Raw genomic sequence first — 16,075 nt, 5'->3', positions numbered from 1 at the left:
ATTGTTACAATTTCGGCTCGCGGCTGTGTTCTCCTTATCCCCGACTCATACGACGGTTCTGTTCATCCACGGGATCTCATTAATTTCGGTTCCATCGAGAGAGAGAGAGAAAGAGAGAGAGATCGCACTTCCTGTTGTTGAGGGTTTGGAGGCCCTCTCGGGAGCGGGGGTTGTTGCAGGGCGCTAAGCCATATTGCATCTAAAGTCGGGCTCCCCATCTCTGTTTCGCGGTTTCTGTGACGGCGGTTGATCGTCATAGACTTCTCATTAACCCAACATCTTTTACCTTCCGGATTATCGGGGAGTCGAGTGGCCTCGTGCCGTTTCCAGATCTTAGCCTGGTGGCCAGGGGGGAGTACACTCTTGCGCACGAGGAGCATGAGTCATACTCCGCCTGTTGGCAGCTGTTCCCCAAAACCGTTGCATAATTACAAGATTACGAGAATCATCAAGAAGAAAAAACCGCGAGATCCGCGGAAAAAACCGCGGGACCCGCGACAAATTCACAAGTATCAATGATACTACGATTTAAGTAAAATATGATTATAATGCAACCCCAATTTCATGAGAAAAATTAAAAGCGAATTCAATCGAATGCGGAATGTCAATAAAAATGCAAAATGGTAATTAAAATGATCAAATGCCTTATTATAATAGGAAGATATGGAAGGCAACAAGCAAAAGGAATAAAAGAAGTAAATAATTATGTCCACAGAGTCTAACCAAAAATTATCATCTTGGTTTCGGGGGTCACTAAGTCTAATACAATCATTACAATAAAAACAAATAAACAAATAAATACGGGACCAGTAAGGAGCCCACGAAACACAACTATTTCGGGACCAAGAAGGAGCCCACAGATACAATCACAAAACCTAATGATTATAAACGTACTGGCCTGTGATATTGAAACAGGGTAAAAACTGCGATATCGAGGAAGGATCTCCTGAAAACATACGTTAAAAACTGTCTAAATTCCAATGCTTTGCCAGCAAATCCAATTCAATTAAATAATGAAAATAAAACTTTATTCAGGCACAAGTAAGACCTGACACAGATTCCAATATGATTTAATAATAAATACGATGATAATTCAATTTTATTTAGGCACATGTAAGGCCTGACACATATTCAAATACTAAAGAAATAATTCAATAATGTAAAATAAATTTCCCTCAGGCATAAATAAGACCTGACACAGAAACGCAATTGATTACATAAATAATAATCCTATTCAGGCATGTCTAAGACCTGAAACAGAGAAACTGCAAAAATAAGAAGAATGCGATGGAAGCGACTTTGGTATTTTGGACTCGGAAAATGAATAAAAGAATGGATAAGACGAGATATTACGTAGGGGGGGCGTAACAGAATTTGTCACCTTGGCACGGCTAGTTAATTCGAACTAATAATTATCTACTTACAAATACAAAATACAAATACAAATACAAACCAGGACAAGCGTAGCCCGAAAAACAATTATAATAATAAGCCTAATTAACCTGCAATGCCAGGGCAGGGTTAAACCGCGACAACGAGGAAAGTGTCCCCGAAATTTTATCAAAGCTTTGAAGTTCCAGAGTTCTATGGAAGAGAAAGAATTATCAGAATCTCCAATATCATAATCAACTTATGCATTACGAAATAAAAATTGTTAAACAGAGAACATAATCATTCCAAAAATGAGAAGTTAAAATACGAGAAATCACTGATAATTCATCCATTCAACAAAACATATTCAAGACATACATTGAAAAATTCATAAACATTAAAAATGCCACTATTTTATCGATCGATATTTCAAAAGAGAGAGAATAACGCGCATGATTCAGTGATAATGTCATTCAAATTCCACAATTGTCAACATTGTTAATAATAACAGTAATGTAAAATACTCAAAAGCGAATATATAATAATGTATAGTTTATAATGCATTGAACAAAGATAACTGTAGGTAATCTCTCTCACACTTGTACACTGCGCTTGGAACAGAATGAAGAGGTGGAACTATCGCCTCCCACTTAGGATACCAGAAGCCTATTGGTCCCGTACCCCTACTATGTTGCGCGGACGGGCCTGCGCAGCGAGGCGCAAAAATCATTTTGCAAAAATTGTAAAACGAAAAGATCACAGTTAGCGCCTAGCAGTCAGAGTGCACGGTTATCGTTCAGACAGTAAACAGTGAACGACCGGCAGTCAGACAGTAAACAGTAGAAGCAGTGAAACGGTCGAGACGCGAGACTCAGTGAAATTTCAAATCTATTTCGTTGACCGATAATAAACTTCAATAAGCTTTAAATAAGCCCATTTAAATCATGGGGCCCTTTCAGGGTACCTATTTAATTTCCCAATTGGAAACCAAATTAATTAATTAATCCGACATCGAACGAATTTCCGCAGCGCACTAAAGATTTGACTGGAAGCTTCCTGATCTTTTCGTTCCATTCCGATTAAAATGTCAACTCAATTGATTTATGAACTAATTAAAATTCAGTGAAATAAATTTAGTGAAATAAAACTGGTGCATTCAATTCAGTGAATAATTGAACCCGAACCTTACCGGACTGTCGATTCTTAAAATTCTTGCGATGATTTATTTGCGGCTTATGGCTGGGGATATGTCTCCCAAGTTTCGTGGAATCCGTAGACAGATGTTATACTGGTCGGGTTAATGGTGATTTGTTTGGCCGCTTTTCCCGCACAGGGGGTAGCTTGGACAAGTCAATCCCTTGATTCTCATGTCTATTAATTTCAATACTTTTCTTCAACCAAAACCTTTTGGATCCGGTCATAAACGTTCTAATAATTTTGCCGAGGTTACAAGTGGTCCCCTAGTGGCCTTGAACCATGAGAATTATTAAAACGCTTCACAGATCCTTCGATTTTGCTCTAGTCTATTCTTTGCTGCGTCCGACGCGTGAAATTCTAAAAAAAAAAGGAAAAAAAAACCCACCTTGCTCATCCAAGGGAAAATTTAATCACCTATTCGAAAATTTTTTGTAAATTCATTGATCTCACAGAAGGGAAAAATGGTTGGACGAGTTGAAACTTTAAATATCTGGAACAATCTTGGGCACATCCATTGACATCGAAAACAGAAATCTCGGACTAACCCGTGGACTTTCAGCCAGTCGAGAGGAGGCGACAACGCAGGAGAAGAAAATTTGGCGAATTCGTAAAACCAAGTGAGAAAGTGTAAGTAAATTGAAAATAACCGTCATAACCCTTTGGTTTGGAGGATCGATTGATCCTCCAAATACTAAATCGAAAAAATGAAGAAACCGCAGACGTTAAAACGAGAGTGCCAATCCAACCTAGTATCGGCAAGTCAAGCAACGGTTGACAACCGCTCGGCGGCTATTGCTTAAACACGACTTCCCTAAATTCTCGTCAAATTCGTCTCAAGCTTCATTGGTAATTTTCCCTATGATTCGTAGAAAATAAATTTATTATTTTTCACGGAAAATTCCGGGGAAATACGTAACACAGTCCAAGCCTTATACATCACTTTACGTGGAATAAATAAATACTCCATTTCACCTACCCCTTGAAATAGTTTACAATCGAAGTTAGAACACAGTGAGAAAAGCTTCAAGTATTAGTTACCGTTTAATATTAATGAAATCATTTTGTGAATAATTTCAAGTGACTCCTATTCTCTGGTAATTGCAAGTCATATGATAATGCTCCGAATTTATGCAAGGTTCCCAAATCATTGAAATATCTGCAAGGAAAACGCGACCGGTATTAAAGAAAAGACATTACAAAATCTCCTACCTTTACATAAATAAATAAGGTTAATGAATCAATAAATTGATGATAATGATGCCGACCTTCTACATTACTTTCCCCATGTAGAGATGTTTGTTGTCGATTATATGGAATATATGTTTCGTTCCTTAATGGCAATAAGAAACAGTCGAGTCTAGCAATCAATCAACTTTTGAATTCATGATGACCATTCATCGAATTTCTTCGGCCTTCAATTCAATACGAATTATTTTCCGTAAACACCAAGCTACATATAGAAATATTATAATTCATGGTACTGATTTTTAATTGTTAATGAAAACAAAACAGAAGTCAACTAACCTTATATTGGCAGATCGCCAGATATGGTGTATGAACACACATCCAACACTTAGAACAAAATACAGCATTTGGTAATTTGACGCTCACAGTTTTTTTTTCAATTACACGGAATTATCCTCCAAAATAATGAGTCTGCTCCAAAATAACGACAAACTGCTGGATTCTATAGCGGCCATATTGAGTTCAATGTCCTTAACTCGCTATTTGGAGCATGAACCAAAGTTTAATTATTTACCTCTTGCTCTCATTGAATGAGTACATATTGACAGACTATCAATTAGTATCCAACTATTTTTTAGGGATTAGTGTTGAAAAAATAATTCAACTATAAAGTGTGCTGGAGGAGGGGAAATAACTCGCCACCCCTTTCTTCCAGCGTGGAAGGAAAATTAGTTTGTTACACTTTACCACTATTTACTCAATTGATATTTATGGGCTATCAATAACGAGCAAACGGTATCCTAACGATTGCTGCTGAAAAAATTCCAAAACTGCAAGGTCGGGGGGTCAATTAAAATTTTATTGGGGATGAATTTTTGCAATTAAATTTTTAAAAAAGTAATGAGTATCAAACGTTGAATATTAACAAGCAAATACCAGCATAACTCGAGCAATGAAACAAAAATCGGAAAAATCGGAAAAGTCATATGAGGAGGGCTAACTGCTCGGAGCTGTGCTGGGGCACGATGGGAGGTAACCCGAAGCTGTCGAGGTACCATCCTCTGCCATTTCGATCAACGTACATGGCGATCCAGTGTTCTCCTGGCAGGGTGTGGTCATGTGTGTTCGCTACTATAGCAGTCGGTTTCGTCCACACCGACGGGATCTTGTCCGCTGGACACATGCCGACTGTATGATTCGGTATATACTGAAGGGATTTTAGAATCTGTACCGTGTTCATCAGCAGTAATCAATTCTCCTTCCCTTAAACTCTTTAACCCTTCCTCGTTCGAAGTCAACCACGCTTTGATTTGAAGGACTCGGCGCATAGCACATATAAAGGTTCTGTGATTGAATGTACTATGTATGAGGCATGATGGAACGGGTGCTGGTGTACAAGCGAATAGTGATGATCTGATGTGACCCTTCAAAATGATAACATCTCGGGTAAGAAGGGCGGCAGTGAATTTCGTTTGCTGACAGCCATAGGTATATACGTATGTCATTCCTTTCGTGATGACTCGTAATGCTGCATACACATATTTAGATGACGCTTCTCCTTCATACCAGTCGATACCGTGACGTGTAATTGTGAGCTGACAATTCATCCTCTGAATATTAGGGGGAATCGCCGAATACTGGTATTCAGGGTAAATTACCCAATGACCTATCATATCGGACGATGTTGAGGTCACTGCCACTTGTTTCGGTACGAAGGTACCATGGATACGGACGAAGCCCTCGTAATGAATAATTACAGACGAATTCGAATTACGGCAGGCCATTGCTATACTCTCCTCACAACTTTCTACTTTGAATATTCGCGCACAACAGTGCAGTTGAGTGATGATTCAAATCCTTTGTTTCAGAAAACTGTTGACACTGCAAAAAATGTCTGCGCATGCGTTTGAGTGGGGTGTTTATGCATAATCCAGGGTCACTTGCCTCGCTGAGTCAATTTTTATGACACTTTCAAACTCAGCATAAATTACAGCGTTGATTGTTGCACTTAAGGCTTCGTCAAATCGCACTTCGATGCGCATGTTACCGTTCCGTATCAAATTCCAATGAGAGTTGTCATTGGCTGACAAATCTGGTGTTAAAGCGAAGACAAAGAGACAATAGCCATAAGGGTAATCTCCACGATGAATACCATTACCATCGTTCAGAAAATAAATACCAGTGCCCGAGAAGATGGTATGGTACGACTCCACATATAAATTTTTCCCAGTAAACTCTAGCTAGAGGTTTCGACGGTATTTGACATCCATCCACATATAAGGATATATGATTCAGAGTAACATGTTGAAAGTTGAAGGGATTGAACCTTTTATCACCAACAAACGCGCGATTCTTGTCAAACCCAAAAATGATGCGTTTTGGTAGCTGACCTGTTATAAAGGTATCCATGGAATGGCCGCGAACACCTGACGGCATTGATACACTTTTCACCTCAACTCTTGTCACAGGATATTTGGCTGTTGTTTTTGAGAAAGCTCTTTGGTGAGATAGTAATAACCCAGGACTAACCTTCATTCTCCCCATGACCAATGATGCTTCTGTTATTTGGATAGTAAAAGCACTATTTGTGTTATCCATTAAACAATAACTGTCTCTTGATCGAACCAGCCGAATGTGAATATTTACACCATTTATCAATGCTCGATCTTTATTGAAGACATCACAATGTAAATGACCGGTGAGATCGATTGTTTATCCGTCACTCAAATAGGATCGACGAGAAACTAAACCTTCATTACCTTCATCAACGTCATCTATCTTACCAGCGGTATCATCTGACCACAGGACACTACTCAGGTGTGAGTTTTTCGCATCAGTACCGTAATTTAGAAGTGTTTCTATATAAGCTCGGTAAGCATATGCATTATTGGCAGGTGTCACGGCTTTCTGATTGAAGGAGATATCTACTTGATCGAATAATGAGTGTAATAAATTGTTGACCGGTCCGATAGTAGCGGACGGTATACGATTCTTCTCCGTTACCAGAGTTGGTATCGAAACACGTAACAGTAGGGCCGGTATGAGCTAAGTCAATGTATTGATCACCTTCTCCTGGTATATCGAACTCAATGTGTGAATTATCCACGAGTGATGCTATTGGTTTATAGTGTACATCGTATGAGGATTCTATGGCTGTCTGCGTTGGGGGTAAAGAAAATAAGTCCAACTCACTTTTCACCCCTTCACGGGAATGAGTGTGCAAAAACGCCATGTTTTTTAGGTGAAAATATCGGCAACTGATCGTAATTTGGTTGATTTCTTCTTCTGCCTTGCAATTTTTAAACGTTTCTTTGTAGTCTTCCTCTTGCGTTTCTTCGTTACCTGTGGTTTCTTCTTTCTGTGCACTCCAGATGTTAACTTGCGGCGTTTAGACTGTCGCGGAGCACGGCCAACCGCAGAATGAGAGTATGATAACATATTCCCAGTGTTATATCCTGAGCCAGTCATCAGCGTATCAAGTTTCTCCTCTGCCCTACTCTTCAAATTGATACCCGATTCCCGAACGCGACTTCTTAGTGAGTCTTTCAAAGGTATATCACGCTCAAGAACATCACTTACGACATTCACACCTGAACGTAGAGCCTCTCTTCCAACAGCTGATGATCCTTGTCGGAGTAGGGGTAGTATTCGTCTGAACAACTCACCTAGGAAACTACCAATGCCATGCCCTTTTCGATTAGCACTACCTATGTACACACGACTTATACCTCCGTGCGCACCTGTGCTGTATCCCCCTCCAGATTGTGGTAACTCGTCGAAAATATAGGTGTTCATAATCGCCTTTATTCGGTAGGTTTGAAGTGAAGTGTCACAGTTAACGTTCCGTGTTCAAATGGTATCGGTGCTCCATATTCATCCCTTATATCTCGATCGTTTGAAATTTCGTACGTAGTATCTGTATATAAAGAGCTGGTGAAAATACTTTGATTTTCATACCGTCGTATTTATACTTATCAATGTCCAATGGTACAATACGCATTAGTGGTGAGTGTACATCATCGGTTATATAGGTTTCGCATACATCCGAGTATACGTACATACTTTGAGGAGGACCTCGTGATAATGAAGCTGATGTCTGGCCGTCGTACGTACGTGTTTGGTCACATAATACCACACTTTTGTCTTCAGATCCAAAACCGAGAAGTTTTTTCACTAAAGGTGCTAAGTGCAGAATATGAAAGATATGTGTACAAGAAGTGCCACAGGTTTGTTCTACAGAGACGTAACCCCCGCAATTGATAACAAATTTGATATGGTTTTTCAAGAATGGCATGTCGTTCATACTATCCAGCAAATCTGTAATACTATTGTATACACCGTGTTGAAGACACTCTTCACCCCTCACGGTATCGCCACCGTTACTATCACCGTCCTGTAGAAGATCGTTGGTCTTCAGCTTGACAATTTGTCGCTCGTCTTGGGTTAGATAATTTCTGCTCTCCAGCGATACGTGATTGTTGTTACTTGTAAGTATATGCAAGAAAGTCATAGGTATATGAATTCCCGAGAGAGCCACACTCCATCTACGGTAAATTGACAACCTCCGGTAAATATGTGATGAAACTGGTAATTTTATTATCGGGGTAATACTGCATACTGCTGTTGCTAGGCAGTACAATCGAAAAATTGTCCTCCAGATGACTCATTCTTTTCCTTTACGAGTCTGTACTCTGGATAACTCTTCTTCGTAGAATATCCCATCAATATCCTCACCCTTGAGGTCTTGTAAAATATACACTGGTGGGTTACGGTAATGAGAGATGAGTTTGATTTTAAAAACTTCTTCACTCCACCCCGACTCGTATCCTTTCTTGAATGCTGCTTTTGCTGCACTGATGCGTACCAGATCACCGCAGTGGTATTTAAGCCGTCTAGTTTCAATCGACTTACAGTTAGTACTGTGCCTTTTGAAGAGAAATTTTCTGCTGCTAACAGGGAATTTTTACAATTAACTTCACACGGGCGGAAACGAGTGCCGGAATGTCTTGTATGATTGTAGGCGTTCACAATTTGCTGAAGAACATCGACGTAGCGTTTGGTACGGGAATATATGAAATATCTCCATAATCTTTCCTTCAGTGTTCTGTTAACCCGTTCAACGATGGCTGCTTGCTTATATAAGGATTTCGTGTTACACGATATTGAATATCATACTTGTTTAGAAGTTGTTGAAATTCCGAATTTACAAATTCTTTACAGCGATCTGTTTGAAGAAGTCTCGGGGTACGTGGCTGTCCATTGTTCATAAGTATCCGTCTGAAGGCCTGGGTTACTACCTTTGCACTGTTGTTTGTCAAAGGCTGTACCCACGCATATTTACTGAGAACATCGATGACTACTCGCATATAGGAGAACCCGTCATTGTATGTGGATATAGCACGAAGATCAACTAAATCAGCCTCCCAAACAGCATCAACTTCACATACGTTATATGAACGCCTATTATAACGGTGACGTTCCATTTTATGCATATTGTACGCATCCTGTTGCTCCAGCCAATTCCTGACATCGTTATGTTTGCGAATGTTTTGTAGATTACGGGCCCCAGCAAATGCAGTGGGGTGATTAGGATTGTAATAAATGTGCAGTAAGTGGTTCACTTTCGCAGGTTTACCCATCGTATTTTCGGGGACCCACCGCCTTGAGTACTACTGATGCTATTGTACGAGTCGTCACTGAATTCTTCTTATAGCGGACTATAGCGGTTCTGGACAGCGGGATCTGCGGCGGGTGCGGCCGGGGGTGGGCGGGTGAGGTTGCGGGGCAAGGCAATGCTGGAATCTGCTAGGCCCTCCGTCAGTAATGGGGGGAATCTTCTTTATCGGCCCCCACGTTGGTAATGTTCGAGGCTCCATTTGGCCCAGAATGCGGGGGGGATATGCACCATGTGATATCTGACGTTGAATATCCGCTATATGATATCTGATATCTAATATCTAGTATTTGATGCCTAATATCTCATTTCTGAAGTCTAATATCTAATATGTCATAGCTGACAATCGTAGTTGTTACAATTTTCAGACGTTCTGTTGGCGGTGTATTTTTTTTTTCTTCTTTGATTCCACCGCAATAATCATAATTACAACGAATTAATTCATGATTTTGAAATTTCGTCTTCAAAATCATCATGAGTAGAAAACTAATAATGTAGAGCCTAATAATGAGAAAGATTATTTTTTTTGTCTTATTGAATCTGAGGGATGATTTTAAACTCCATACTTCTCTCTCTCTCTCATTGAGATTGAAGCGCGAACTGGTCCACCGCTCACGTGGCCGCGTGTGTTTACCGGTGAGCACGTACGCGCCGTATAAACAAAACACTCGACCTCTTGGATGCGCAGTGAATGGTTTTCGACGTAGAATGAATATTCCACCATAGTCTTCAAAAGACGATACCATGTAACATAACACAAGTTTAATAATTTGCAATGATCTTTCTTTTTTTGGGTTTTTTCATTGAAGGCTCATGACATTGAACAAAACAGAAATTAATTGTACACATTTGGACTGAATGTTTCCAATTTACATGGAACATCAATTACTTTATCTAATTGAATAACAATTAATGATAAGAAAACAGACACGAATCAATTTAATTTTTCAATAAAATTTCCTGAGATTTAGTGATTGTCGAATGCTTTCTGTGTATTTGTGTATTTACCGATGAGCACGTATGCGTCACATAAACATTGGTAGTGATCTCGCTGGGATCATGACATAGAGATGGAAAAGTTCATGTGGACAAGTGCAAGAGTCACTCACCTCATCAGCTGAGATCGAAGAAATTCAAAGTTGCGTGAATAATGATTTATTGGAATGTAGGTATAAAGAAATGCTCCGAAAAATTTGATCGTTACGAATGTGGGTGCTTTTCTAGGACTCAATAATGCTTTCCGAGAATAAAATTTCAGTTGTAACGAAATTTGGATAGACTGGTGATATAAATCGCTAATTTTTAGGGAGAACTTTAGTTGTAATCAAGGAGAATCTTTCACCAGAAGACATACGCTATTTGAATAGTACTCCACCGTACTGTCCCGACTTTGAGGATATAGTGGAGAAGCATTTTGGTGATGTTCCACCGTAAAATATCTGGAGTGTCATCAGTGATGTGCAGTTTTTGGAGAGGAATTATGCTGCTGTGAGAAGAAAGAATGAGGAAGATGCTGCAGATGACTCACTCCTACCATAATCCAGCCACATTACGAAAAAGCTGGCTGTTATTCTTAACTGCATTGAAGAATTGATAGTGAGAGTGGATGATGATTTTGTGCGAGATCGTTGGGTTAGTTCATGGAGCAGTGGATCCAAGCGAAAAAGGCGGCCAAATCTGTACGAGAAAAGTCCAGCAGCTCTCATGCTAGGCATTCTACATGATCTCAAACTCGGTGTAAACATAATGATTGAATCATTCAAAACCGAGGCAGACTCGGCTCTTGGTCAAGATGTCGTTGATGAGAAATAAAAAGATTTTCTTTTCCAATAATTATTGTTTATTTATTCAGTTGAATGATTACCTTTATTTTTTAAATAAGTTTCTTGACGCTGCTGGTGAGTAAGCTATATTCGATGATTCGATCGTGTAAGATCAAGCAGTAGGCTGCGGTGTTGGCATCGAAGATTTGCGATGATTCAAACTCCAGACGAATGACCACAGGGCCGGTTTTCAAGAACTCGTTCTGCTTGGAGCAATCGATGACTATGAAGGGTACTGTTTTCAAGTAGTCCGCTCTGCTGAATAGTGGTTCAGGCTCTTTATGGTAATAGGAGGCTTGGAAGCTGGTACATATCGTACATATCGTACATATGTACATATCGTAGAGAAGAGCTGATGGTTGTGTTCACTGTCCAAATTCAGATTTCCATATGGATAACTTTGCGAATTCAAGAATAATTTGATTTCTCGAATATTACAATGATCGAATGCACTGGCATCCTTCAAAGCCTGATTTTTTCAAGCTACTTGAAAACCGAGAATGACGTAACGCGGTTTCTCCAATTGCGTTGAGCATTTCACAGTCCAGACATGCTTCGTTGTGCTCGGCAGAAGAGGATACTGGTACAATTCCCAAGAGCGAAAGCTAATCGGCACCACCGTGTCTTTTGAAATCTTATTGAGAAGCTGTACTTTTCGAGTGTCAGCAGGTTTAATGTAGGATAGCATCCAATCGATCTTGGTGATTGTGATTTTGAAGTGCTCAGCTAGTGGTCCATCATTGGCTTGAAATATAGCATTAAAGTCACTGTGTGAACGTCTTAGGATTAACTCATGCTTTGCATTCACAACAATTCTCTGATAATCTTCAGCGAATCCTAAAATCATGCTCAGAGGAATGGATACATCAAAATATCCTGCCTCATCAGTTATTTTCTTCTCGTTGTCAATTCTCCAGCCCGCATTTTCCATGAGATATTTCTGGCTAGGAGTCTGAGAGATGTAATTTTTCATTAATATTGTCAAGCCGACATTTTTACACCGATCAATTTCCACTGAAGTTAATTCATAGCGTATTTCCTCGAATAAATGACAGATGGCATTATTCACAAGTTGTGAATTTGCAACAAGTGTATTATCGGCTTCAGTTAATCTACCACAAATCTGCAATGAACTCTTGCATGGCAGTACATAGAGATCCTGGTGTTGCACAGAAATACGGATTTCGTCATTGTTGTTGAAGGAAGATGATGCAAATGGTTGGTGCGACTGAATCTCATAATGAGCAATCGACTCATCAAAGATTATCCGCTTCTGAATGTTCAGGATCTCTTCCATGGCAGATGACAGTAACAGCAGGCGATGAAGACACAGCAAACCCTCACTTTCCTTCTTTTCCGTGAATTCTTAGTCCCAGAGTACGCGGGAACTTGTTCTGCGATGTCAGCTTCGTGAGATGCACTCGACGACTGTTCGCTTGTCGGCATGAGTCCTCACTTTTATAACTGCGACCGACTTTCCTCCCCTCAAACACAATTTCCATTATTCAATGAGCTCTTATATGAAGTCGTATTGTGATGACTTCGCCACGGAAATTCACAGGGCGATTGTCTTGATCGACAATTCTCAATTGCAAATGGTCTATTGACCGCACCACGATTGGCAAGTAAATGACCTGAGCAGGTGTTTCAATGATCTTATATCCAGGTCGAATGCTTGGGAAGAATTCGTGAATTGTATGCACAGGTCGATTGTTAATGTAGGCTTCTGCAGTTTGATTACACTCAAAACGTAGAGAGTTCACATGAATGATATTTGGGGGCGTGGCAGATTCATAGAATGTTGAATATGCTAGAACTTGTCCTTGAAAACCAAGCAGTTGCCCAATGGAGTCCAACGGCCTGAAATTTATCATTTTGCTGCTTTATATCATTTCACCAACTAGAAATTTCAAACATAAATGTCCACAGATAATGGTATCATCGTCTTGATAATTTTTATGATTATATTTCACAACACTACCGCCACCGAAGTAATTAATCAACTATTGAGGTGGACGCAAATTGCCATAGCTATCAAAATAGATCACTTCATGATTCTTCTTTTTATATGCAACCCAATGAGTGCCGGGACCATCTTTATCATCAAGATTCACTATAGCTGATTCACATTTCCAGGGTCCACCTCGAGGCAACGCATTTCTCATATGAACTCCGCGAAAATGTGGAATTTTCATGATACTGGCATACTTCATCAAATCACCATCAGTGAGAGCTCGGTGCGGTAGGTTTACAAGTTTTTTGGATTCAAATGTAAACCCAGGCCAGACTTATAGGGTTTTAAGTATATTCCCTTGCCGAGAGCGATGGATTCAATGGTGCGGTTGTGACGTTTACCCTCTTCCAGTTCGGCTCTGGCATGTTTAGAAGTGTTGACAGCTTTGGCTATACCAGCAGCTCCACCCGCTAGGGCACCTGTCGCACTGAGTCCTGCCAATAATGGAATTAAAAATGCTGGTAAAATTCCCCCAATTTTCGATGGGATGGGGAGAGTTCGAGGCGTCGGCTTTATTTTTTTCCTCCCTCCAACATTTTTAACTGCTTCACGTGCACCTTTAAGTGCGCTCATCACAGCATTGGGTCCAGGCTGCCTGGAGCCTGTGGTGGCTCGTATAATCTGTCGCAGTGGTATCTTTTTCTTCACACTTCCCCCTCGACGTTTCTTCCGGCCACCACCACCACCACCACCACCACCACCACCACCACAGCCTGCAGTCTTTCTCCTTTTCATCGCACCAGCACTAATGTTTAGCCCCATACCGAATTTATGTTTCATCTTCAGGAGGTTACTCACACTCCAAGCAGCCGCCTTCTCACAAACACTAGCGTGTTTAGCAAAAGCCCTGTGCAGAGCTTTATCTTCCAGAATTCTATCAGCGGTGTGTCTAGCTGACAAATTTTCTGTATTTTTTGAATATGCTATATCGTGCTCTTTACACGCTTTATCCAATGGATTTATCCGAGGATCACCGCGTGCTAATCGTCTAGCCAACTTGGTGCCCGGCCCACAATACTGGTAGCCCGGTATATGCAATTCAATGGCTAACTTGTTGATGATATCGTTGACAATTCCTTTACCCTTCCGCGTTCTAAGACGTTTGCCCACCACCATGCTCTTGCGCAGACTGAAGTGCAAGTCTATAAATGTCATGTATTTATGGAGCTTGCTAGCAGTTGTCAAGATGGAGTTCAAGCAGCAAAGTTCGAAGCTGACAGTGATGAATTTCGATAAGATAACAGAGAAAAAGAAAGATAAACAAAAGAATTGTCACGGCCCACTTTTACCCAATACCGTACGTGCAATTATCTGTGGACCCTCAAACTGTGGTAAAACGAATGCCCTGTTCGCTCTCATTACCCATCCTAATGGGCTGAGATTCCAAAATGTCTATGTTTACTCCAAGTCCTTAAATCAACCGAAATATCAGTTTTTGAAAAAATTATTGACAACAGTGAAAGTTATTGGCTATTTTCCATTTAATGATCATGAAGAGGTGGTCAGACCCGAGGAAACTCATCCAAATTCTGTTATGATATTTGATGATGTCGCATGTGAAAAACAGAATAATATGCGTGCATTCTATTGCATGGGTCGCCATCAAAGTGTAGACTGTTTTTATCTCTGTCAGACCTATGCACGGATTCCAAAACACTTGATACGTGATAATACAAATTTACTCATTCTCTTCCGTCAGGATGAAATGAATTTGAAACACATTTATCAGGATCATGTTAATACAGACATGCCATACGGAGAGTTCAAAGATTTGTGCTCTGCTTGTTGGAATAATGATAAACATGGCTTCATCACCATCAACAAAGACTGTGAACTGCATGGGGGACGCTATCGACGAGGATTTGATTGTTTTGTATGTATAAAAACAAGCTGATAATGGGCACTCGACACAGTATGGAATTGAGCGTAACACCTTCGACATGCAGCCACCAGTCTTGCAAGGAGAGTCTGATGTATTGCATCACATTGCTGCATAAATATCAAACATTAAAGATGGGCAAAGATATGGCCGAGCGAGCTATGAATGAGGCCTTGAAACCTGTAATTACTCCTCTTGAAAAATTGATTGATTAAGCTGCCATCCAGAAGAAGAAAACGAAGAAAAAAAGAAATGAAAATATTATTATGAAAAAAGAAGCGGCGGCGGAGGGAGGAGTGAACTTATGTGATTATAAACAGGAAATTGCAACAACAAGTACTCCTGAACCGTTAAGCAGTCAACACGACGATTCCAAGAATGCGGTGGTTTCAGTGCTCGCAGACGTAGCTGATGAATCAGCCGCTCAATCTCATGTTGGGAATGTTCTCCAGTCGTATCTTAACATGTTCGGCACAAAAGAAGAAAAACATTTGGATAAACAATTTTGAGTTCGAAGAGTGGATGACCAATGGGAAATTGGAAATACTGAGGTGACCTTCAATGGAGATACAATGACTATTGGTGACAAGCAGTTCCGCTTAACTTCCAGTTTGGCATCTTTGATATTCCATAGAGATCCAGAAACCGGTAATGTGACATCAACAGATCAAATGCACTACGGTGAAATTCTGCGCCGTATGCACATCGATTGTACTATGATCCAAATAAGGTAGTGAAACGCAAAAGTCCTACGGAAAAATTTTTGAATATCATTGAACCTCTAATTAGACCGTATGAAAAGAGTGGTAAAGGGCTAATACCAGAGCTTATGGTGGCTCCAAGGAAAATGGGTTATATTTACTGGGATAATCCAAATGAATTGGTGGATAGACTCCGCTTGCTCATGGCATCTCAAGCTGCCGGTAATTCCA

Source organism: Fopius arisanus, unplaced genomic scaffold (assembly GCF_000806365.1).
Source record: "Fopius arisanus strain USDA-PBARC FA_bdor unplaced genomic scaffold, ASM80636v1 scaffold00206, whole genome shotgun sequence".
In the NCBI taxonomy this organism is placed as follows: Eukaryota; Metazoa; Arthropoda; class Insecta; order Hymenoptera; family Braconidae; genus Fopius; species Fopius arisanus.
Note: the sequence above shows the minus strand (reverse complement) of the source record.